The sequence below is a fragment of the Panthera pardus genome, unplaced genomic scaffold, assembly GCF_024362965.1.
Source record: "Panthera pardus isolate Hobbes unplaced genomic scaffold, ASM2436296v1 HiC_scaffold_1, whole genome shotgun sequence".
NCBI classification, from domain to species: Eukaryota; Metazoa; Chordata; class Mammalia; order Carnivora; family Felidae; genus Panthera; species Panthera pardus.
This window is the reverse complement of record NW_026526654.1, coordinates 85,911,167-85,934,092: the sequence shown is the minus strand read 5'-3', so window position 1 is coordinate 85,934,092 and position 22,926 is coordinate 85,911,167. Positions and strand designations below refer to the sequence as shown.

Below are 22,926 nucleotides of genomic sequence, written 5' to 3'. Positions count from 1 at the left end.
TGACTCCAAATGGCCAAAGAGGCTGAGCCCATTAGCATAGTGCTTCTCCAAAATAAATGAAACGTGAGGGGGAGTCTTGTGCACGGCTCCCGCTGAAGCGATTTGGTTCACAAGACAACTAAAATAGAGGCTATATTTTACGTAAGATATAGGCTACTTTGGAAACTGAAAACGCACCTCAGCAGGCTCAAGGGGTGTGGGGGGTACGCCTCCCACAGGCAGACGGCCGGCCCGTGGGGCAGGCACAGGTGCGGGTTGTGTGAAACTGCTCGGAACGGGAGGAAGGAGCACTGTGCGGGCACTGTGCGGAGTTCCGTGGGGAGCACTGCAGGGCTGTTTAATGATGGCGGCCGTCTACCTGACGATTCCCGCCAGACGGTTGGTGTGCCCAAAGCCCTACTGAAAACAAAGATGTTGTTTACTGTACAAAAGCTACAGCATAAGCCACAGTATTCGGGGACTGGTGGCTAGAAGGATCTATTGAGCAATGCCCTTACTTCCCACTGACAACATGATTTGATTGTTCAGAGACCATCTGCCTTCCACAGCCATAGGGCTGTGCTCAAAATGTATTAGGTGCCAAAGTAATCCAGTTAAGGGAAGCAAAGCTCCGAACTTCTCACTGTCCATATCCGCTCCTGGCCAGGTGGCTACTGGAGGGCTCCTTGAGGCCTTTGGACCTCAGCAAGAAACAGAGGTGGGCCACCTCAGGTGCCGTGTATCAAGTTATATCAGCAAGGAGGAGGCAGGGGCCTTGGGGAATGAAGCATCATAGACCCACAGGGGGCCAGTACAGCCAACTGGTCACCCACTGGCCTGTCCTCTCTTGGACCCCACAGGGTTCGGGCAGGACACGCACGGGTGCACCCCATAATGCCAAACGGATCTGTTTGTTAATTCAGTATACCAAAACAAAAGTTAACTTCATGCTTGATTTTATGTGAAGCGCTCTAGCAAGTCAAGTAGTTGTAGTGAGAGTATCTTTTATACCTGCCGTCAGACTTGTTTTTCAGAAGATTTGCAACCTGATTGGTAATGTGATCATCTAACTTAAAAACTAAGTGAGTCTAGTTACTATTTCTGATTCTGATTTAAGCTCAAATGTGGCATGGGGTTCAACCCACTTTCCTTTTTTCTTCTCTTCTTCTTTTTTTTTTTTTTTAATGTTTATTTATTTTTGACAGGTGGGGGAGAGGGTCAGAGAGAGAGGGAGACACAGAATCCGAAGCAGGCTCCGGACTCCGAGCACAGAGCACCATGTGGGGCTCAAACTCACGAACTGTAAGATCATGACCTGAGCCAAAGTCAGAAGCTTAACCGACTGAGCCACCCGGGCGCTCCCCCCTACCCCTGCGCCCGTCCCCTGCCCCCCCACCACTCTTTTTCATTTTTAATTGAGGAAATGGAGGCCAGAAGTGTTCTGTGACTGGTCCAAAGTCCGCAGTGGTTTAGAGGCTGAGCAGGACTGGAGTCAAGAACTTTCTCCTCCTTCACGAACCGAAGAACTGGTCACCATTTCAGAATAAAGGCTCTTCATTTCCTTGAAGCCTGCTCTATTTTTATTCCTCGATAACTCTGTTTTACTTTATTTACTTTATTACTTTATTTACTTTATTTCTTAGGTTACTGCTGAGGTTTATCATTCTCCCGCAGGTTGACTGAAAATCTTGTAAAAATTGGTGGCTCGTTCTTGTTATTGAATGCAGCGATGTGAGCAGGAGGGCAGGTCAGGGTCGGCCGTGTGGGGTGGTCACCATAGACAGCAGCACCGCTGACAGCTACAGCCAGAGGAGCCGTGGTGGTCACTGAGCCTTTCACTTTCCAAGTGGGAAACTGAGACCCATAGAGGCCAAATAGCCTGTCAAAAATCAGAGCTGTGACTGGAACCTGAGATGTGTGTGGCTGAAAGAGCGCATGCGTGTGCATAAGTTGGGGAGGGGCAGAGGTGGGGGGAGAGAGAGGGGGAGAGTGAGGGAAAGAGAGAATCTTAAGCAGGCTCCGTGACCAGCCTGGAGTTTGACTCGGGGCTTGATCCCACACCCATGAGTTTATCACCTGAGCTGAAATCAAGAGTCAGACACTGAAGTGACCGAGCCACCCAGGTGCCCTGGCACCAGAGACTCTTGATTCTGTGACTGTGTTGTCACAAGGACTATATTTCTAGACAGAAGTATCAATTGTATTAAACCACAGAGATAAATATAATCAGTTTTAGGAGTTTAAGCGGTCTGGTCTTCGACCCAGGATGCAATGTGCAATGTCCTTACCGGTCCCTGGAATCAGCTTACGTATATGCCTCTTTTCCATGAATTGAGTGCTTCCATCTATCTAATTGAGGCTTCCTGCATATTAATAACCCTAGTTATAATATCGATTCCATGCCTTGGAACCACACGTGGCGCTGAATTTCATTGCCTGATTTGTGGTTAATTACCTAAATGTACATTTCATTCTGAGCGTTGCCCTCGGTTCCTTTTGGTCTCTTCCCCCCTTTTGTGCCCCCACCACCACCCAGCTGTTATGTCATCTCTGCATTTGTTCTTTTATCAGTTCCTGGTGGCACAGGGTTGTGTCAAGCGGGTGTGGTGCAAATAATTAGCCAGGAGGGCACACATACTTGAAATTTGCCAGGGAGGAAGCAGAGGAGCATGGTGCCTTCACAGATCGAGCAGGTGCTAAAGACGGGTGGTTTCTGGGAAAACTGACGCCCTGAGCAAAGAGACTATGACAGCCATGAGGGTTGATAAGCTTTTTCGTTAGATTCACATTTCTACCACCGTAGATCCCATAGCACAGAACGTTGTTCACGTTCATATGCTTGCCTCTGAACATGATGAACTCATCGTAAGTCCCATGTGTGCATTAAATTGCACCCATCTCGGGGCGCCTGGGTGGCTCTGTCGGTTAGGCGTCCGACTTCGGCTCAGGTCATGATCTCGCGGTCTGTGAGTTCGAGCCCCGCGTCAGGCTCTGTGCTGACATCTTGGAGCCTGGAGCCTGTTTCAGATTCTGTGTCTCCCTCTTTCTCTGACCCTCCCCCGTTCATGCTCTGTCTTTCTCTGTCTCAAAAATAAATAAACGTTAAAAAAAAATTTTTTTTTAAATAATTGCACCCATCTCACTTCCGCACGTGTTCTCCTTCTTGACAAATGGTACCGCCATTTATCCCGTTATGGAGCACGAGTTCTCGGAGGAACCCTTGACTGCTCTCTCTCTCACCCCACGTAGAACCCGTCCGCAAGGCCTGCGGATGCTTCTTTAGAAATATTGCCCCAGGTAGGACCGCTTCACAGCACCCCCACGATTAAGGCTCCCGTCCAGGCGACCATCATTCGAGTTAAGTCTGCACGGGTCTCCTCACAGCTCCCTTTCGCAACCACGAAAAACCACGTATTTTTCGCAACCATAAAAGGAGCCTGATTGGTCCTTTTATGATTGAGTCAGACCATACTATGTTCCTGTGCGAATACTAAGGCGGCTTCCTACTCCCACTTGGAGTAGAGTCTAAAAAGCACCATGGGAGAGGGCCTCCTGACCAGGCCTGCTCCTACCAGTCTCCTCCCCTTGACCTGCACTCCAGGCACACTGCCTTCCCTGCTGTTTTTCAAATACACGAAACAGTCCTTGTCTAGGGACTCTGCACTAGCTCTGAATCGTGGGTGTGCTTTTCTCACTGGGCTCCTCATTTCCTACATCTGAAATTGAACTCCTTGGTCACTGTCCATGTGCTTACCTTTAATTTTGCTCTATTGCATATGTTATATATGTATTTGTTTGTTATTTGCCCCCCTGAACAACTTGCAGTCTTCATGAGATGGGCTTTGGGTTTTGTTCACTGTTTCTTCTACAGAAAACAACTATTTGTTAAATGAACAATTGGGGTTATCTGAGAACCGTATTGCAGTGGTTAAATTCCTCTTAAAGCCAAAAGCTCTGTTGCGTATTGGGGCTGCAAGGGCACTGGCAACATGGAAATGGTAAAATACTAGGGTTTTTTCTCATTGTCAGTGGGTTCGTTTGTGCTGCTGTTGACCCCACTCCTACCTCCATTTATTTTATAAAAGTTTATCTCTAGTTGGGGCGCCTGGGTGGCTCAGTCGGTTAAGCAGCCGACTTCAGCTCAGGTCATGATCTGGCAGTCTGTGAGTTCCAGCCCCACGTCAGGCTCCGTGCTGACAGCTCAGAGCCTGGAGCCTGTTTCAGATTCTGTGTCTCCCTCTCTCTGACCCTCCCCCGTTCATGCTCTGTCTCTCTCTGTCTCAAAAATAAATAAACGTTAAAAAAAAATTTAAAGAAAAAGTTTGTCTCCAGATTTTATATGAAAGTCTGGGGGCGCCTGGGTGGCTCAGTCGGTTGAGCGTCCAACTTCGGCTGAGGTCATGATCTCATGGTTCGTGGGTTCGAGCCCCACATCGGGCTGTGTGTTGACCGCTTGCTCAGAGCCTGGAGGCTGCTTCAGATTCTGTGTCTCCTCTCTCTGCCCCTCCCTCGCTCACGCTCTGTCTCACTTTGTCTCTCAAAAATAAATAAACGTAAAAAAAAAATTTATGTGAAAGTCTCTTGGATGTCCCAGCACCAGAGTTAGATGGTGAAAGCCCTGGATGTGTGTTTTCCTGTCGTGTCCTAACATCCGTTGACAGCAGGCGTAGACAGTGCGCCATGATTCGCGACAGGCTTGATGTCCACGTGTTCACCTCCTTTACAGAAATTTTAGAGTTTGTATTACTCTCCCCGACTCCTCTCAAGATGAACAGGTTTTAAACCTCTCTGGAAGCATTAGCAGGAGGCCATCACCATCATTATTTGGTTAGTTTGTTGTATCACAGGACTTATAAACTGCCCAGGAGAAGCATAAATTGTCGATAGTTCTTCCAGAATGACTACCTTTATTCATGTTTAAGATTCATGTCTGAAAGGCTTCTTTTAGCTTTCCTGCTTTCTTTTATTCATGGGAGGTACTAAAAGCAACTCGTTGGGGTACATGGGTGGCTTGGTCAATTACGCATAGGACTCTGGATTTCGGCCCAGGTCACGATCTCACAGTTTCGTGAGTTTGAGCCCCGCGTCGGGCTCTCGGCTGACCGTGTGGAGCGTGCTTGGCATTCTCTCTCTCTTTAGGAGTCTCTCTTTCCTTCTTTCTCTGCCCCCCCCCCTCACATGCACACAAGCGTGCATGCTCTCTTTCTCTCTCTCAAAATAAATAAATAAACCAAAAAGAAAGTAAAAGCAACTTCTTTTCAGGTTGAAAATACTGAGACATACGTGAGTTAAAGGCAGTTGAATGAAATAGTAGCTACACCCATACTGTGTCCTCATAAACCGTGTCCCAGAAAAATGTGATCCGAGCTCTTGAGCAACTTTGCTGCTTGAGATTGCCATGTGGTTTAGAACTTGGGCCACCATCGCGGGCGGTTTAGGAGACTGGGCTCCAGATTAAGTGACGCCATTTATCGGGACTTTAATTATGAAGTGTTAGGATATTTAGTTGATTTCCGCTTGTCTGAAAGTATGTCTTTGTCCCCTGGGACCTTCTTTTGCCCCCAGTTTTCCATAAATTTGCGGCTATTTCTAAAGGCGGGCGTGAGTCGCTTTTTCCCAGTTTAGGCTGAACCAGACATTCCCTTCCACCTTTAGCCTGTTGTACATGAAGGCGTGCTCTAACCACACAGGGACCTTTACTTTTATTTTACTTTGTTTTCTGCCGTTTCTCCAGAGGCATGGCCCTGTGTCCTGCCTTTGGGGCCATGGTCTGACGCTGTGATCTTGGCCAAGTTGCTTTGAGATTTTGGCACTCAGTTTCTTCATCTATGAGATAGGATTAGACAGTCTTTAAGTGGATTCATTCATCACCAAATATTTATCTTCTACCATTTTCTCAGGTGCTGGATAACTTTGCATTGATTGGTTCATTTGTTCATTGATATTCTCACTTGTTTCAGAAAGAACTGAAGGAAGCTGGGTAATAATATTTGCTTTCACAGCGTACAAAGCACCTTCGCATATATCATCCATTTGATTATAATAATAGTCCTGAGAGGCCGGTGGTGCTGCTTCATGGTACAGATGGGATAAAAGGTCTTTCCAACAAGCCATAGTTGATGATTGTCGGGGAAGGGTCATCAGGAGGACGTGACCACTGGTTGACCTGTGATCTGGGCCCGACCCTTGGCGGCTCCTCACGTCCTTGGAATATGGCTTCCACGTGCCCTCCCTGCTCCCAGGAGGTGCCCCAAGGACCTAGCCTTGAGATAGTGATACGGCGTTGGGAACCTCTGCACTATATGCTGACTGAGCCCCATTAAGGCCTCTTTATAAACTGAAGATTTAAAAAAAAATGCTTATTTGTTTTGAGAGAGAGAGAGAGAGAGAGAGGAAGGGCAGAGAGAGAGGGAGAGCGAGCGTCTCAAGCAGGCTCCGCACTATCAGCACAGAGCCCGACGCGGGGCTCTGTCTCACAAATTGTGAGATCATGACCTGAGCTGAAATCAAGAGTCCGACGCTTAACCGACGGAGCCGCCCAGGCGCCCCTACACTGAAGATCTGATGGGCAGGCGCAGGGAGGTGCTTGCCTTGTGGCCACCCGCCCTGTAGGTGAGCCCTTGCTTATGGAACCTGCCGCCTGCCAGGCTGTGGGATCCGCCTCTCTCCTCTGCCTCTCCTCGCCATCTGTGGACAGCAGGGCAGGGGTGGGGGGCAGTTTCAGATGTCCTCTGGGCAGCTCCAGATGCTTCAAATCTACGATTCCATGGTCCCAACCGTTCAGCTCAAACTAGAATTACTTTAAGAAGCTCGTTCGAAGTGGAGATTTCTGATTCACTGTGGGGGGTGGACCCCAAGAACCTTCATTTCTAAGAAGCCACGGTGGCAGTTCTGGTCGGGGGTCTGCTGCCTGCACTTTGAGAAACGCTGCCTTCTGGGCGAACACAGCGCCCGCACAGCACAGATGGCCATCACACGTTTACTGGCTCAATCTGCGGGCAACGAAGCTGTGAGAAATAACCAACAGAAATAGAATGAAAACGTTCACGCGTAGATAGACAGGTGACACCCGTAACACTGATGGAATGGGGAAGTCGGCTTTGCCGTGGACCCAGACACTTGCAGTGTTCTCAAAGTAAATTAACTGGTGCTCAGCGTGCTGTGCTCTTAGGCCCCCCTCCTAGCACCCCAGGCCTTCAGATTTTACCTTGCACACCTCTCATACCACCCACACTGCTAATCCACTATCATTTCCCCTGTTAACCAACAGCCTCTTCCAACCCTCTCTTTCCTTCCGGGGCCTGGCGTAGGAAGCCGTCAGCATCGCCCTGCCTGGCGCTCCTGTGTACAGATCCTCCACTGCGGAGGAACGGGGACCTGAATTAGAAGATCCCAACCCCTCTGGAATAATACATCTAACGTGTGCACAGACCCCAGGGAAGCTCTGTCTTAGAGAGGGGTCAGCTGAGATCTTCTTGCGGTCTTTAAAAGGCTCTGTGGAAAGGACAACTCTATAGAAGTTCACGAATAGGGTTTCAGCCGCGCCGCTCCCAGCCCTCCCTCCACTTGGGAGCTCTGATCTCCTCGGACCAGGCCGCTCCCCCTGCCTCTTCCCCCGTTTGCCGTGTTGGAGGACTTTTGTTTAAGTTAAATCATGGCTGTCCTACAGGTAGCGTTCAGGAGGGAGCCGGTAAGATGTTACAGTCCATTCAAAGCATCATCCAAAGAAGACGCATTTCTAGATCAGGAATACTGAAGTGTATATGCGTATAGAGGCAAAATTAGCATTTTTCTGCAGAATGGGGAGGGGGGTGTAAGTTGAACTGCCTGCCATCTGGCAGCATTTCCTTGTCTACAGGCAAGAATTACTTTGAATTGCCTTCAGTTGTCTGCAATTCACAGAACTCAAAGACAATGAGAAGCGAGAATCAACTAACCTGGAAAGACGTGAGCTGGACATTTCATGGTTTTCTACTGCAGCACAAATTTTGTCCACTTTGGCTTTATGCACTTACGTTGAACAGCCCATTTGCAGGAGGCAATTTATCCTAAATTGGGCTGCTCTGAGATTTCTCACCCAAGCCCTTGTGTTGAAACAGGAGCACAGAGTCTAATGAACGGAGGGGAGGGGTCCTTAAGGTAGTGGACTCGATGGCAGGAGGGGAAGGAGGAGAATGCAGGTGGGGGAGGGCCTCAGCAGGTGGTCTCCCAAGGTGACTTTGCTGCCACCCTGCCGCCCATCGTCCTGGGCCTACTGACTTGACCCTCAGTCACCGAGGAGTGGGGGGGCTCAAGATGGGGCACGTACCCCTACGTTGTCCAAATCATAAAACTAATCAGGAAGTTGAACCACCACCCCGGGTACTCTCTCGCTAGGCTCTCCGAGTTTGCAGTCATAGAGGAAGTGCTGTGATTCGAATAGGGAATAGTAATGGGAACTGTCAGCAAGTTTGATTTTTTTTCCCACCAGCTGCAGCGTATTTAGTACAAGCATTGACCCTGGGTAGACTTCTAAAGAACTATTAAGACGATAGGGAACTTATATTTATTACATTTAATTGGAAATATAAGCTTGGCACGTAGGAAATACGAAAGGACTAGAGCAGTAGAGCAGTAAATAAATGATAAATGCAGGAGGTGGTCAGGGAAGGGTCTGGTTCCCTGTGCATCCTTCTTAACAATCCAAATAATGGGCCGTCTTGGCTAGGATTCTGCCACCAATTGATGGGAGCAAAGAACTGAGGCAGGTGTGTGAAGAGTTCTAGAAAGGACTCTCATAGATTACTCATGGAAAAGCACGACTGTGTGTGCCTATGTGCGTGGCTGAGTGAATTAAATCCTCTTCTCAGAGTTCTAAGCTTTTATATTGAAGGGTCTCTGTGGACAGACCAGTCACAGAAGCAAAGCCTTTCTTTCTTTTTCTTTCTTTCTTTCTTTCTTTCTTTCTTTCTTTCTTTCTTTCTTTCTTTCTTTCTTTCTCTTTCTTTCTTTCTTTCTCTCTTTCTTTTTCTTCCTTCCTTCCTTCCTTCTTTCTTTCTCTCTTTCTTTCTCTCTTTCTCTCTTTCTTTCTCTCTTTCTCTTTCTTTCTTTCTTTCTTTCTTTCTTTCTTTCTTTCTTTCTTTCTTTCTTTCTTTCTTTCAGCAAAGCCTTTAAACCAAAGCTTTAGGAACATGTGACATCATTTTCAGGGTGGGGAGCGGCCCAAATGGGATTCCTCTTTTTCCTTTCAGACCTGTGCCTATCTTTGTGTAATTTATTTATTTTTGTTTGTTTTTAGAATCATTTGAAAAGAACTGCTTTAGAATTAATCAGCTGGAGGAGGGTCGATACCGGCAGGGTCACCAACGGGCCGAGGGGCGATGAAATCCAAGGATGGAAGGGGACAGGTGGGTCAGGGGAGGGGGGCGAGGTTTCAGTCAGAGCAGAGACGGGGCTTCGGAGGAAGGTAGGTCTTTGTCTGCATTTTATTTTATTTTTAAAGTTTATTTATTTATTTTGAGAGGGAGAGAGAGAGAGTGAGCACGAGCAGGGGAGGGGCAGAGAGAGAGAATCCCAAGCAGGCTCCACACTGTCCATGCAGGGTCCCAGCTCAAGGCTTGATCTCACCAGCCAGGAGATCATGACCTGAGCTGAAATCAAGAGTCCAACTCTTAACCGACTGAGCCACCCAGGGGCCCCTTTTGTCTGCATTTTAAACCTGTTTTTTCCTTTCCTTTCCTTTCCTTTCCTTTCCTTTCCTTTCCTTTCCTTTCCTTTCCTTTCCTTTCCTTTCCTTTTCTTTTTTTTTTTTAACAGCGATGTGCTATGCCAAGAATTATTCCATTGAATACTAGATATGCTTTTAGATGCAGTGTGTGAGCACTAGACAAAATTTTTGGTGATAACAGAGATGGGCTTAGTATTTAATTTGTAAAGTTTCATGCTTTAATTAACATGGTCACGGATAGTTTTCAGGGAACATCCGGAATGTTGATGGTTGGAACGGAGATCCAAACTGGGGACTTGAACATACGGGGCCCTTTCAAGTCTTCTTCTTTTAGTGAAATTCAAGCTTTAAATGATGAATTTAAGTTTTAAAGATTTAGCTGGTGTACCTATAAACAGCTCGGTACAAACTGCTTTTTTTTTTTTTTAATTTTTTAAATCTTTATTTTCAAGACAGAGAAGGAGAGAGAGACAGAGTGCGGTGGGGGAGGGGCAGAGAGAGAGGGAGACACCGAATCCGAAGCAGGCTCCAGGCTCTGAGCTGTCAGCACAGAGCCCGATGCGGGGCTTAAACCCACGAACCGTGAGATCACGACCTGAGCAGAAGTCGGACACTTAACCGACCGAGCCACCCAGGCGCCCCCAAACTGCATTTATTTTTAAATTGCTTCCTTGGGATATCTCGCTGAAGTTATTTGATTTAAACTGCCTTCCCTTTATTTCCAAAACTTTGATTCAAGTTCCAGGACTGAATATGAATACCTAGGATTTTTTCTATTGTGTAACGTGCATTACAACTCTGGATGGACGGAAATCTCATTCTTTAAAAAAATATTTTTTAATGTTTATTTATTTTTGAGAGAGAGAGAGAGAGAGCGTGAGCGAGCAGGGGAGGAGCAGAGAGAGGGAGACACAGAATCCGGAGCAGGCTCCAGGCTCTGAGCTGCCAGCACAGAGCTGGACGCAGGGCTCAAACCCATGAACTGTGAGATCACGACCTGAGCTGAAGTCGGACGCTTAACTGACTGAGCCACCCAGGCACCCCATCATTCTTTAAAAATATGTCACTACTAAACATCTTGGTAAAGAATGCACAGGTCAGGGGCGCCTGGGTGGCTCAGTTGGTTGAGTGTCTGACCCTTGGTTTTGTCTTAGATCACGATCTCATGGTTTGTGAGATTGAGCCCCGAGAGTTGGGCTCTGCCTGCTTGGACTTCTGTCTCTCCCTTTCTCTCTGCCCCTCCCCTGCTCATGCTCTCCCTCTGTCTCTCTCCTCCCCGCCCCCCCAAATAAAGAAATAAACATTAAAAAATGCACAGCTCAAACTTGATTTCGCATAGAATAGTCCCTTAGTGGTTCTGGTACTTTAGTGGATGACCAGATAATTACTTAGTGTCAACCAAGAAAAAGAGGCAGAACTGAAATAAAATAAAAGCAGTTGTTTGGGGTCTGAGAATTGCGATTTGGAGGCACAGATTTGGGTAACAAATCCCACATTGCATCCCACTAGGGAGCCAAAGTCAGGAGTTTTTAAATATTTTTTTTTCATATATGTATTTTTTCATGTATTTTGAAAGAGAGAGAGTGTGTGAGAGTGGGCACGTGTGTGAGCTAGCAGGGGAGGGGCAGAGAGAGAGAGAGAGAGAGAGAGAGAGAGCATCCCAAGCAGGCTCTGTGTTGTCAGCTCAGGGTCTGATGCGGGGCTCAATCTCACACACCATGAGAGATCGTGACCTGAGCTGAGATCAGGAGTCTGACGCTTAACCGACAGAGCCACCCAGGCGTCCCAAGGCCCATCTCCTTAATGCCCTCCCGACTCCCTTTCAGAACCCCTTGATGTAAGGGACTCCATTTTCTTTCACCTTTCACATTAGGAACGCATCTTGTCTTCAGAGCCTTGTTCTTCACTGTGTGTAACGCATAGCAACTATAGTTTTTACATTTGTCTATGTATTTCTCCATAGCTTATGGTCTCTCTTTTCCTTTCATTTTTTTTTTAATTTTTTAAATGTTTATTCATTTTTTGAGACAGACAGAGCATGAGTGGGGGAGGGGCAGAGAGAGAGGGAGACCCAGAATCCGAAGCAGGTTCCAGGCTCTGAGCCATCAGCACAGAGCCCGACGCGGGGCTCGAACTCATGAACCGTGAGGTCGTGACCTGAGCCAAAGTCAGATGCTTAATCAACTGAGCCACCCAGGCGCTCCTCTCTTCCTTTTAAAGAAGTAAGCCATATGGCAACTTGAGAATTACACAAGTAACTATTACTTTGTACCTGCACAGCACTAGAAGTACACAGCAGACCCCCCAAAAGAAGGAGTCTGATCTATGACTTTGTACGGCGGGCTCTACTGGGCGTCGTGAAAATCTCTGGAGGTGAAGCGATTGTATAGGACGCGTTTGCTGCTAAATGTGGAGCCTGGCGTATTTAACCTCTGACTGAGGTTCCCTGTGAGGATATTTGGGTCTTTTTTGCTCCTTTAGGATTCACCATCTTTGTCCGTATCATGGCGTACCTCGAACTGAGCCCCTTGTTAAATCCCCCTGTAATTGCCGCCAATTATAAAGTGGTGATGATGAGCAATTATTGGGAGGTGATTAAAACAGGCCTGCAGGTACAGGGCTCACACTTTGCTTTCTGGTCCTCGGGAAGGACGAAGCCACAGAACTGTCCTTTTCTGGCGCATTCCTTAACTGTAGTGTTAGTTAAGTAGACAAAACACTTCCGAATCAAGGGGAATATAGAGAATTCCTTAAGGACTTAATAAACACCTTCAGAGGCTCTCTGAGAGCATGTATTATTTACCTGTGGATTTTGACAGAAGCATTTGTCTGTAGACTGAGATGCTTCTTTTAAAAGCGTGGGCTTGGGGGCACCTGGGTGGCTCAGTCGGTTAAGCGTCCGACTTCGGCTCAGGTCGTGATCTCGCGGTCCGTGAGTTCGAGCCCCACGTCGGGCTCTGTGCTGACACCTCAGAGCCTGGAGCCTGTTTCAGATTCTGTGTGTCCCTCTCTCTCTGACCCTCCCCCGTTCATGCTCTGTCTCTCTCTGTCTCAAAAATAAATACACGTTAAAAAAAAAAAAAATTAAAAAAAAAAAAAAAAAGCGTGGGCTTGTTTTTCATGCCTCATGTAAGGGTGCCGCTGAGGTTTGAGAGTGCGCGTGCTTGGTCCGCCATACCCTCTACCTAGAGGTTTGTCTCCATAAGGCCTGTGACTCAAAGTCGTCCTGTCATTGTGGGCTTGTCGGTAAGTGTCCCTACCTTCCCTGTGTTGCAAGTCAAAAAAAGTTACCCAAAGGTATTTAAATAAAGGTCACAAGCAGGTCCCGTTAACGGTCCTCTATTTTCAATAAAATTGCGAACTTGGCCTTCACCCTTCTTCCTTCACCCTCTGCCGCCACCACAAGGACTAATATGCCCGGGCTTCCGCACTCTGGTTCTGGGAGAGGGGAGCGCGTTGTCCTGTGGGACTTGGGGGGGCTCCTGAGTGGGGAGGGCTGGGGCGTGGAGCGGGAATGGGGGTCAGCTGTCATAGGCCGGGGAGAGAGAGGAGGCCTTTCCTCGAGGCCCAGCACAGGCTCACCGAATCCTGTCCTGCTGAAACTGCTCTTCAGTCTGTAATGTGTGTAATGCCACTGATTGATTATGTGATTCTGACTTGAGTCCCTCTTCCTGTCCTGTGGCGTTTCTCTTATAGCTGATGGGTCTAAAAGCACCTTTAACCTTATGGCCTCTGTAACCACATTGTCAAGCAGGGTGCTTCTGGATGTCAGCGACCTTCCAATTTAGGAGTGACTTGATTGGTGATTACTTTCTTCTGTCTCCCCCTCTGCACTTCTGGGCAGAATGTTCCAGGTCTCTGCACACAGGTTTAACTGCTGTTACTCTTTTTTTTTTTTTTTTTTAACGTTTGTTCATTTCTGGGACAGAGAGAGACAGAGCATGAACGGGGGAAGGGTCAGAGAGAGGGAGACACAGAATCCAAAACAGGCTCCAGGCTCTGAGCCATCAATCAGCACAGAGGCCGCCGCGGGGCTCGAACTCACAGACCGCGAGATCATGACCTGAGCCGAAGTCGGACGCTCAACCGACTGAGCCACCCAGGCGCCCCTTAACTGCTATTACTCTTAATGTAAAGTGTATGGCACAACAGATTGAAGCCCCTGTAGGATTTCCTGGAGACTGAATCGTAAAGAAGTCGGTTAAAGTTCTTTTTCAGAAACAAGTTCGCTTAAACCAAGTCATTTTATCGAATGGTCTCAGTAAAGACATGTGGTCGGTTTTTCCCTCCTAGACCCGCGGGCGTTCCAGTGATGATTGCGGCACTTGAGCTTGTGTTTTAGCTATTAAGGGTTCTTGATGGTTCCAAACGCAGCCTGCCTCCTGAATGTAAGCGACCGTCAGAAGCACGGGCCTGAACTACGTGCTCTGTGAAAGTCTCTGCGGACGGGCCTCTCTTTTCCTTCCGCTCCCGTCAGCGTGTCTGTGTATGTGCTCCGTTACCGCTGTGTTTCCAATATACATCTTTCCCATTGGCCTTTCCTCCCACTCTTGTCCAAGATCAATCCTTCCGTTTAAAAGCTAGAAACTTGCCCCCCCCCCCCAAAAAAAAAGTATGGAGGACACACAGTGCTTTCTCAGTGGAATCTATTGAGATGTGGTTTAATGGAGGGTGAGAAGCTGGACAGATTCCTGGGACCATAGTCCAAGTTGATTCTCTTTTCTGATTGTATCCCCACCCCCACCCTAGTTGAGCTTTATTGTTGAACCTGAATAAAGGAATCTCTCGTTATTTTAAGGCCTTTCCCGTTAAATCTTAACGTTTTAAATTTGGAGGGTGTGGGAAGGATAAAACTTGACTCTCTAAAAAATTAGGTATTTGGGTATAATTCCATTTTGTTTCTTGTTTCCCATAACCCCAAGGGTCCCTCTTATTGGAAGCATTAGAATTTTACTCCTCAGGTCTCCTTGGAAGGCAAATCTTTGATAAAGTGTGGGACATTTGAGTTTGTCCTGGCAACCACCTGTTTGTTCTCTGTATTTGAGTCTAGTTTTGTTTTGTTTTGTTTTTTACATTACACACATAAGCGAAATCATATGGTATTTCTTGTTCTGTGACTTGTTTTTACTTAGCAGAATGACCTAGGTCCATCCATGTTGTCACGAATGGCAAGATTTCATTGTTTTTCATGCGTGTGTCTCACATCTTCTTTTTTTTTTTTTTAATTTTTTTTTTTTAACGTTTATTTATTTTTGAGACAGGGAGAGCCAGAGCATGAACAGGGGAGGGTCAGAGAGAGGGAGACACAGAATATGAAGCAGGCTCCAGGCTCTGAGCTGTCAGCACAGAGCCCGACGCGGGGCTAGAACTCACGGACCGCAAGATCATGACCTGAGCCGAAGTCGGCCGCCTAACCGACTGAGCCACCCAGGCGCCCCTCACATCTTCTTTATCCAAGCATCTGACTGTCTATGCCGTTTCCATGTCTTGGCTCTCGTAAATAACACTGCAATAAACATGGGGGTGCATCGATCTTTTCAAATTAGTGTCTTCATCTTCTTTGGGTAAATATCCAGAAGTGGAATTACTGGATCGTATAGTATTTCTATTTTTAATTTTTTTTTTTTTAGATTCCAGGGGAAGTAGGCAGTGAGAGTCTAAAGAAGACATCAAGCATGTTCATTCTTTGGAAAGATTCCTCCAAATCTGGTTGTGGTCTGCAAGGAGGAAAACCAGGCAGCTGAGTGGACGGGTATTCTTAATGCTAGAGCCATTTGTGCTCCTTGAGCGTTCCATTTTAAGTGTGTTAATTATTCAAGAAACTGGTAAATGTAACAGACTGTCAAGTACCGTGTGGGAACTTGGGGTCGTGCAGGAACTTGGCGCATTCAGGATGCACTCATTGCTCCCGTGCCGGCGTGCAATAGTAGAGGAGGCAGGAGAAGTCACTCTGCCTTGTGTGATTTCCACGGGTGTTCAGGTTTATCACGTAGGCCAGGAGGGCCCTGGGAGGTGGGAGGTGCTGTCACAAGCCTGGAGTGATGGGTCAGGTGTCGGTGACGAGGGAGGCAGTCTGGGCAGGAGTCAGCAGGTGTGTGATGATCCAGCCGGTGAGGATGAGACCCTGGAGAGGGATGGCTGGGGGGAGGGGCTGGGCTTCTAGAAATGAAACCTGTGCGGTGCCTCCAAGACAGAAAATCAGTGAGGGCTCCGATGTTTGTGGTTCGAGAGCTTAATATAAACACCAGATTCGATGAGGAAAGCTCAGTTTGGATTTAGAGCGTTGGAGAAGTATGTGGGACCTCTGCGTGGAGATGTCTGCTAAGCAGCTGGAAACATGGGCTCATGTCCATGAGTGAGGTCTGGGACCCAGACCAGCTCAGAAAAGGACGGCGTAATCTTGGGTGAATGTGCAGCCTGGGTGGGAGCTGAAAACAGAACGGTGGAGCCTCACATGTGGGGGGATGGTCAGAGGGGGACATTTGGGTGGAAAGAGAAAACAACAGATTCCTAGAAACCCAAACAGGGACTGTGGTAACACGGAGGAGATGTTACTTTATGAGGCTGAACGCTGCGGAGGGGTTTGTAGGAATGAACATGTGGACAGCTGGATTTGGTAGGTAGGGGGTTGCCCTTGATCTTGGGAAGAGTGATTCCAGAAGACGGTAACAAGGAAGCACTGTAGTGGGTTGAGGAACGGTGGTTAGACATGAGGGTTGTTGGGGATGTCCTGAGAGATGAAAAGGCGGAAGGTTATGGTACAGAATTGAGCGTACTTAACAGGAATGGAATAGTTGGTGCGGTCTCTACTTGCGTGTGTATTCTTACCTCAAACGTATTTTACAAAGTAGGCACTCCTTGTATGTGTAATACATGTGCAATACATATGCGTCTATAACATGTAAATTACTCAAATGATATACACATAGATGTAAACCTGTCTCTTGACTATTTTGATTAAAAAAAGCCTTTGAACGGACCGGAAAACCTCAACACTTAATTTTATATGCTTTCTCTAAACGGATTTTAATTGACACATTCTAATGGGGACCTTTACTTTGGTCGGGGGAAATGCCACGTAGTCACAGTGGAATGGGAATTGATGCCTCCTCCCCCTCCCCCGCTCTAGAAAACAACCCGAGGTTATCTGAGATCCAGTTTTAGTACTTACTTGGTTGCTTCTAATTAGGCAATGGTCTTGCTTTCATATGAGGAGCTTCTGAGTAAAATGTGAACTCGTAGCATTTTTTTAAAGTTTAATTCTTCATTGAGATATAACCTACGTACCGAAAAGTGCATGACTGGTTTTTTTTTGTTTTTAAAAATTTTTTTTTCAACGTTTTTTATTTATTTTTGGGACAGAGAGAGACAGAGCATGAACGGGGGAGGGGCAGAGAGAGAGGGAGACACAGAATCGGAAACAGGCTCCAGGCTCCGAGGCATCAGCCCAGAGCCTGACGCGGGGCTCGAACTCACGGACCGCGAGATCGTGACCTGAGCTGAAGTCGGACGCTTAACCCACTGCGCCACCCAGGCGCCCCGCATGACTGTTTTTTAATGAGCTGTCATTCGTACATCAAATTCACTTCTTTAAAATGTAGACTTCAGTGGCCTTTAGTACCTCCTGAAAGCAGCTATCGCCACTATCTAATTCCAGCACATTTTTATTCCCCCCCCCACCCTCGCCCCCAAAGGCAATCCCATACTCCCCTACCTTCCCTGGAGCCCCTAGCAATCACTAACCTATTTTCTGCCTCTATGGATTTGTCCGTTATGGACCTTTCCCATAAGTGGAATCATCTACTATGTGGTATTTTGTGTGGGGCTCCTTAGCATGATGTTTTCAAGGGCCACCTGTGTTATAGGATGAATTTGAATGTGATTTACTGGTGGTCAGATAATATTCCATTGTACAGACAGACCACGTTTTGTTTATCCACGCCCGTGAGTGACTTTTAACGTTCTCATTTTTAAAGCTTCGGGGCCTGGTTTGTGCGTGTAGAAGCACGTAGGGGCCCGCACAGAGGCTGTGCCATCAGCTTCGCCCACATCACTGGGCACTTGGGGTTCCTATGCTGATTGACCTCGGAGGCCTTGGGCGTCTGCATGCTCGTGTGCCCACAGCCACGGGACAGCTTTGGGTTTTATCTGCACTGAATCCCAGGCGAGGGTGTTTCTAGGGACCCTAGGATGGAGCAGAGACCCCATGCAAAGTGTCCGTTGACTTTCGTCCCCGGGGATCTGCAGACTTGCATAAATGTGGAATGAGCCCCCCCCCCCCGGTGTGGATATTGACTAGTTTGGGAGCTTTGATGGTTCCTAGCAAATACTTGGGGCTGACATCTGGTCATATGTGTATGTGAGCTGAGCAGGGTGTCTCCGAGGCCTGGTGGAGTCTCCTGGGCAGGGACGCCCTGGCCGAGAGCCGGGCTCCTGCCGATCAAGGTCATGTCCCTGAGGTTTGTACTAGTGGACTAGCCTGCTCATTTTCTTTCTGTCCACTTTTTCTGTGGGCGATGTGACCCTGTTTACATCTCTCAAAAGGAAGCACTCCCAGAAAAACCCCTTTAGGATTCGTAACTAAGTGGGCTTGTAGGGATTTACGCGTTCTTAGGTGGGTAAATGTTCTTTCATAGAGCCTAACACCCTTGCTTTTATATTTTTCCCCCTAAGTATACATATTTGACGTCTCAGTAAATGACGCAGACAGTTTGTGACCGAAGTTCCCCAGCACTCATTCTAAGCTCACGAGGTGCACCCAGACATTGGGTTTTCTTGGCTGCACCTGGAAAAGGGGGTCGTCAGCTTTAGGGAGGTTCCTTGTATACTTTGTCAGTTCAGGGGAAATCTAAACAAGTCCAGGAATGACTTCTAATTGTTTTTTCCTTTTGTTTTTATTTTTTATTTTATTTTTTTAATGTTTATTTTTGAGAGAGAGAGAGAGAGAGAGAGAGAGCATGAACAGGGGAGGAGCAGAGAGATAGGGAGACAATCAGAAGCAGGCTCCAGGCTCTGAGCTGTCAGCACAGAGCCCGCCGCAGGACTCGAACTCACGAACCGTGCGATCACGACCTGAGCCGAAGCTGGACGCTCGACCGACTGAGCCACCCAGGCGACCTGCTTTTTTCCTTTTGTTTAAAAAAAATTTTTTTTTATTCTTTATTTTTGAGAGACAAAGACAGAGCATGAGCAGGGAAGGGGCAGAGAGAGAGGGAGACACAGAATCCAAAGCAGGCTGCAGGCTCCAGGCTCCGAGCTGTTAGCACAGAGCCCGCCTCGGGGCTCAAACTCACGAACCGCGAGATCATGACCTGAGCCTAAGTCAGACGCTTAACCGACTGAGCCACCCAGGTACCCCTTTTCCTTTTGTTTTTAAACCATGCGAGGTCTGAGCTCCTGAGCTTTGGCCCCATGTCTTTCTGTGACTATATGGAAAAGGCATTTTGTAATGTGTTTATTCCTTGACTTGGGTGTGTGTGGATGGGGGGAGGAGGGAGGAGTGGTGGCGACTTGATGTGAAGATCTCAGTTGTGTCCTGCAGTTCATATTGTTTCTAGCCTGTTTTTGAAGCGTTCCTTGCATATATGAGAGTAAAACGCACATGCTTGATTCTTGAGTTTTTGACTGCAGTTCTTAATTGCATACAGAACTCTCAGGCATTGGAAGTGGGAAATAGAGGGGCGCCTGGGGGGCTCAGTTGGTTCAGCATAGGGCTTCGGCTCAGGTCATGATCTTGTTGTCTGTGAGTTCTAACCCCACGTCCGGCTCTGTGCCGACAGCTCGGAGCCTGGAGCCTGCTTTGGATTCTGTGCCTCCCTCTCTCTCTCTGCCCCTCTCCCGCTCACGCTCTGTCTCTGTCTCTCAAATAAATAAAAAACGTTAAAAAATTTAAAAAAATCTGTTAATTTTGGAACTACCATTTGGCCAGAATGTTATTTATTTTTCCCCTAGTTTTAGATCACAGGATAAACTGATCTCATGAAAAGTTTTGCACAGTTAAATAGAAAGAACCGCTCTGTGCATGTGTGTGTGTTCACATGTGCATGTGTGTGCCTTTTCTGACTAAATTTAAGCTGTTCGCTGTCTTTTTTTTTATTGGTTCACGACCATAAAATTTAGCACTGGAGATTTCAAATTTACCTTCAGTTATGGTGCAATAATTCGACTCTGAAGATGTATCCATAACCTTCCAATTAGGGTCAGAATTAGTCATTTGGATTCAGAGCAATATTTCGACCATGTAGACATTGTTAATAACTGCTTTAACTGTAATTTAAAAACTCAGATGTTTACATATTTTGCTTTTTTTCCTCCCGGGGCTATGCTTAAGCTAAGAAATCAGATGGCTTTTCCACAGATCAAAGGCCTATAAAATTAGTCTTCAAAGCCTTTGAAGCTGCAATATTTCAGGAAATAGTGTAAATAAAATCCATCGACTCTTTTTAAAATAAAGCTTTTCCTGGTATTGCTAGGGATTTGTATTTAGCATTTCTAAAAGTTTCCTGATGGTAAAAACCTCACCATTAAACAGGATTAGAGCCTCATGTATTTTTTAAAGTCAGGATTACAAGTGGATTTTAAAGAAAATACATTAAGGGAAACTTGTACTTTATCTGAAGCCTAAAAGAATGGGTAGGGGAAGAGAGGCTGAAGGAGTGTATAATCTGCTTTAGAGAGAAAGTGAGACAGACTTTAAACAAGCAGACACTCTGGGATCTTCGTAATTCCCAAAAGGATTCTTCACCATTGGGCAATCTCCAGTTTCGATACAGGACACGTATGTTGATACGATAAGGCAGCCTTAATTTATGAATCCGGTGTTAAGAAGGCAGTTTTTTTTTTTTTTTTTAACATTTATTTATTTTTGGGACAGAGAGAGACAGAGCATGAACGGGGGAGGGGCAGAGAGAGAGGGAGACACAGAATCGGAAGCAGGCTCCAGGCTCCGAGCCGTCAGCCCAGAGCCCGACGCGGGGCTCGAACTCGCGGACCGCGAGATCGTGACCTGAGCTGAAGTCGGACGCTCAACCGACTGAGCCACCCAGGCGCCCCCAGTTTTTAAAAAATAAGAAAATAGAAAGGAAAACAACCTTCCTATTTTAATCTTGTTCTGATCCTAAAATGTTCTTTTAGAAAATGAAATTAAGAACAGGAATAAAGAAGAAATAAGCCGTTTATATCCATAAAGTCTAAAGAAGAGAAGTACTGTTAACATTTTGGAATATGAAGGAATTCTTAAGGAATATGAAGGGTCTTAAGGCTTTTCCCCAGTTTGTTATATTTGTTATTTTTCAGAGTCACCATTTTAAAATCTGAGATGAATGAATGTGTCTAAAGCATTCTGTGATCCTTTAGTGGATTTTTAACCAGGAGGTGGGGGGGGGGGGGCGGAGGGGAACAGGTAAACTTTGAGAAAAAGGAAGTTCTGGGTAGGAGATTTGCAACCGAGGGAAATTCAGTAAATATTTAAGACCGAATCCTGTCTTCAAAACGTATTTTCCAGGGGCGCCTGGGTGGCTCAGTCGGTTGAGCGTCCGACTTCGGCTCAGGTCATGATCTCGCGGTCCGTGAGTTGAAGCCCCGCGTCGGGCTCTGTGCTGACAGCTCAGAGCCTGGGGCCTGTTTCAGATTCTGTGTCTCCCTCTCTCTGACCCTCCCCCGTTCATGCTCTGTCTCTCTCTGTCTCAAAAATAAATAAACGTTAAAAAAAAAAAAATTAAAAAAAAAAAAACAAAAAACGTATTTTCCAAAGAACTCTTAAGGGTGTTATCAACTTTTTCGGATGACTTCTATGGAGGGTTTTTATTTTTTATAAATAGTCAAAGACCATAGAGCTGAATTAGAAAATATAGTTCCCCAGCTTTGAACCAAGTTTGTTAGCAAATTTGGCCTAGTTCATGCTGTTTTGTTTTTTAATGCTGGATTTTTATTTCTAGGTTGCTAATTATTTCATTAGTCTTTTTATGGAACGATTATTTATCAACATGGCAGGGTATGTCACAAACTGGAGATAAGTGAGAAAATTGGGGAGACGAGGAAATAGGAGAAAGAATAAGACAAAATCAGTAGTCAAAATACAGTTGGCTCCAATCCTTTGAGCAGCCTAAGCAAATAGGAGGCATGATCAGTCGGGAGAATTAGTGTCCGTGAGAAGACAGAGACACTGAGCTATTTGGGATACGGAGTCCAGATTTGAATTTCTCTTGGGAATCCCAAAAGGTGCTGTGATAAGGGACCAGAGCGTTTACAACATCCCTAAAGAAAATGTCGTGAATGATGTGTTGGCCTGGGAACGTACCGGTCCGTCACGAGCTCCCCCAGCGCCTGGTGTGTGCCGGGACAGGGCAGGGGCGATTCTGGGGCAATTCTGGCAAACCATCTGGCTCAGGCAGTGTTGGGGGCCTGGGTGCTGCAGGGTCTCCCTAACGGGGAGACAGTGTCCAATCTTCCGAGGAGGTGGGAGGTGCCAGGGGATGGAAAAAAAAAAGTCACAAAATGGAACTTGACTCACCCTCTTACTGATTTCCACAAATGTTACCCGTATGGGGCTGTAGAATCCATCAGGCTATTTGACAGAAGAAGAAAGTCTTAATTTGCCATCCCCTCGAAGGTCACCTTGCCATTGCCCCTGTACCTCCTTTGTGACTTGGCAGGCTTTTAACAGGATTTTTTTCCTTTTCTCCTCATTTGTTTCGGGTTTAGGGTTTTGTTAAATGAGTTTTGGGTCTTACGTTTTCTTTGCTATAAATATCCACCCAAAGCCATCGCGTTGAGAAATCTTTGCAGCCTGGAGTTTTCGGGATTAAAATCCAAGAGCCATTTTACCAGCGGAGGTTAACCAGGGAGCAGCTCTGCGGGGTGCTTGTCTGCCCCTTCTTAAGTGACGGGATGGTGGTGCCTGCCTCGATGTGGCTGAATTCCATGTGGAGGTGCACTTAGTGGGACCGAGCTCTGCTGGGGTGCTGGGGGAGCCAGGGTCTTGGTTGTAGGCTCTCCCCATAACTTCTCCCTATAACTTGCTCCCAGGCTCAAAGATGAATCCTCAGATGAGACTTGGAATTAAAGCAAGCCAAGAAGGCTTCTATTCACCTAGAAATTTTACTGTCATCTAGCAAGATATACCCATGACTATCCTTCCACTGTTTCCTTTGCTAATTTGGTAGATAAAAAGTTAAAAAAAAAATTTTTTTTTTTTTTCCATGAAAAGTGGCTCCCACTCCTCTTTCTGCTATTATGCCACG

The 22,926-nt window shown here is 46.7% G+C and overlaps 1 protein-coding gene across 9 annotated transcripts in view; it reads left to right on the top strand.

The window, feature by feature from the left end:
* The window catches only part of LOC109266145 (phospholipid-transporting ATPase IB), a 635,626-nt gene that overhangs the window by 48,282 nt on the left and 564,418 nt on the right, over positions 1 to 22,926 (top strand). The window lies entirely within an intron of this gene.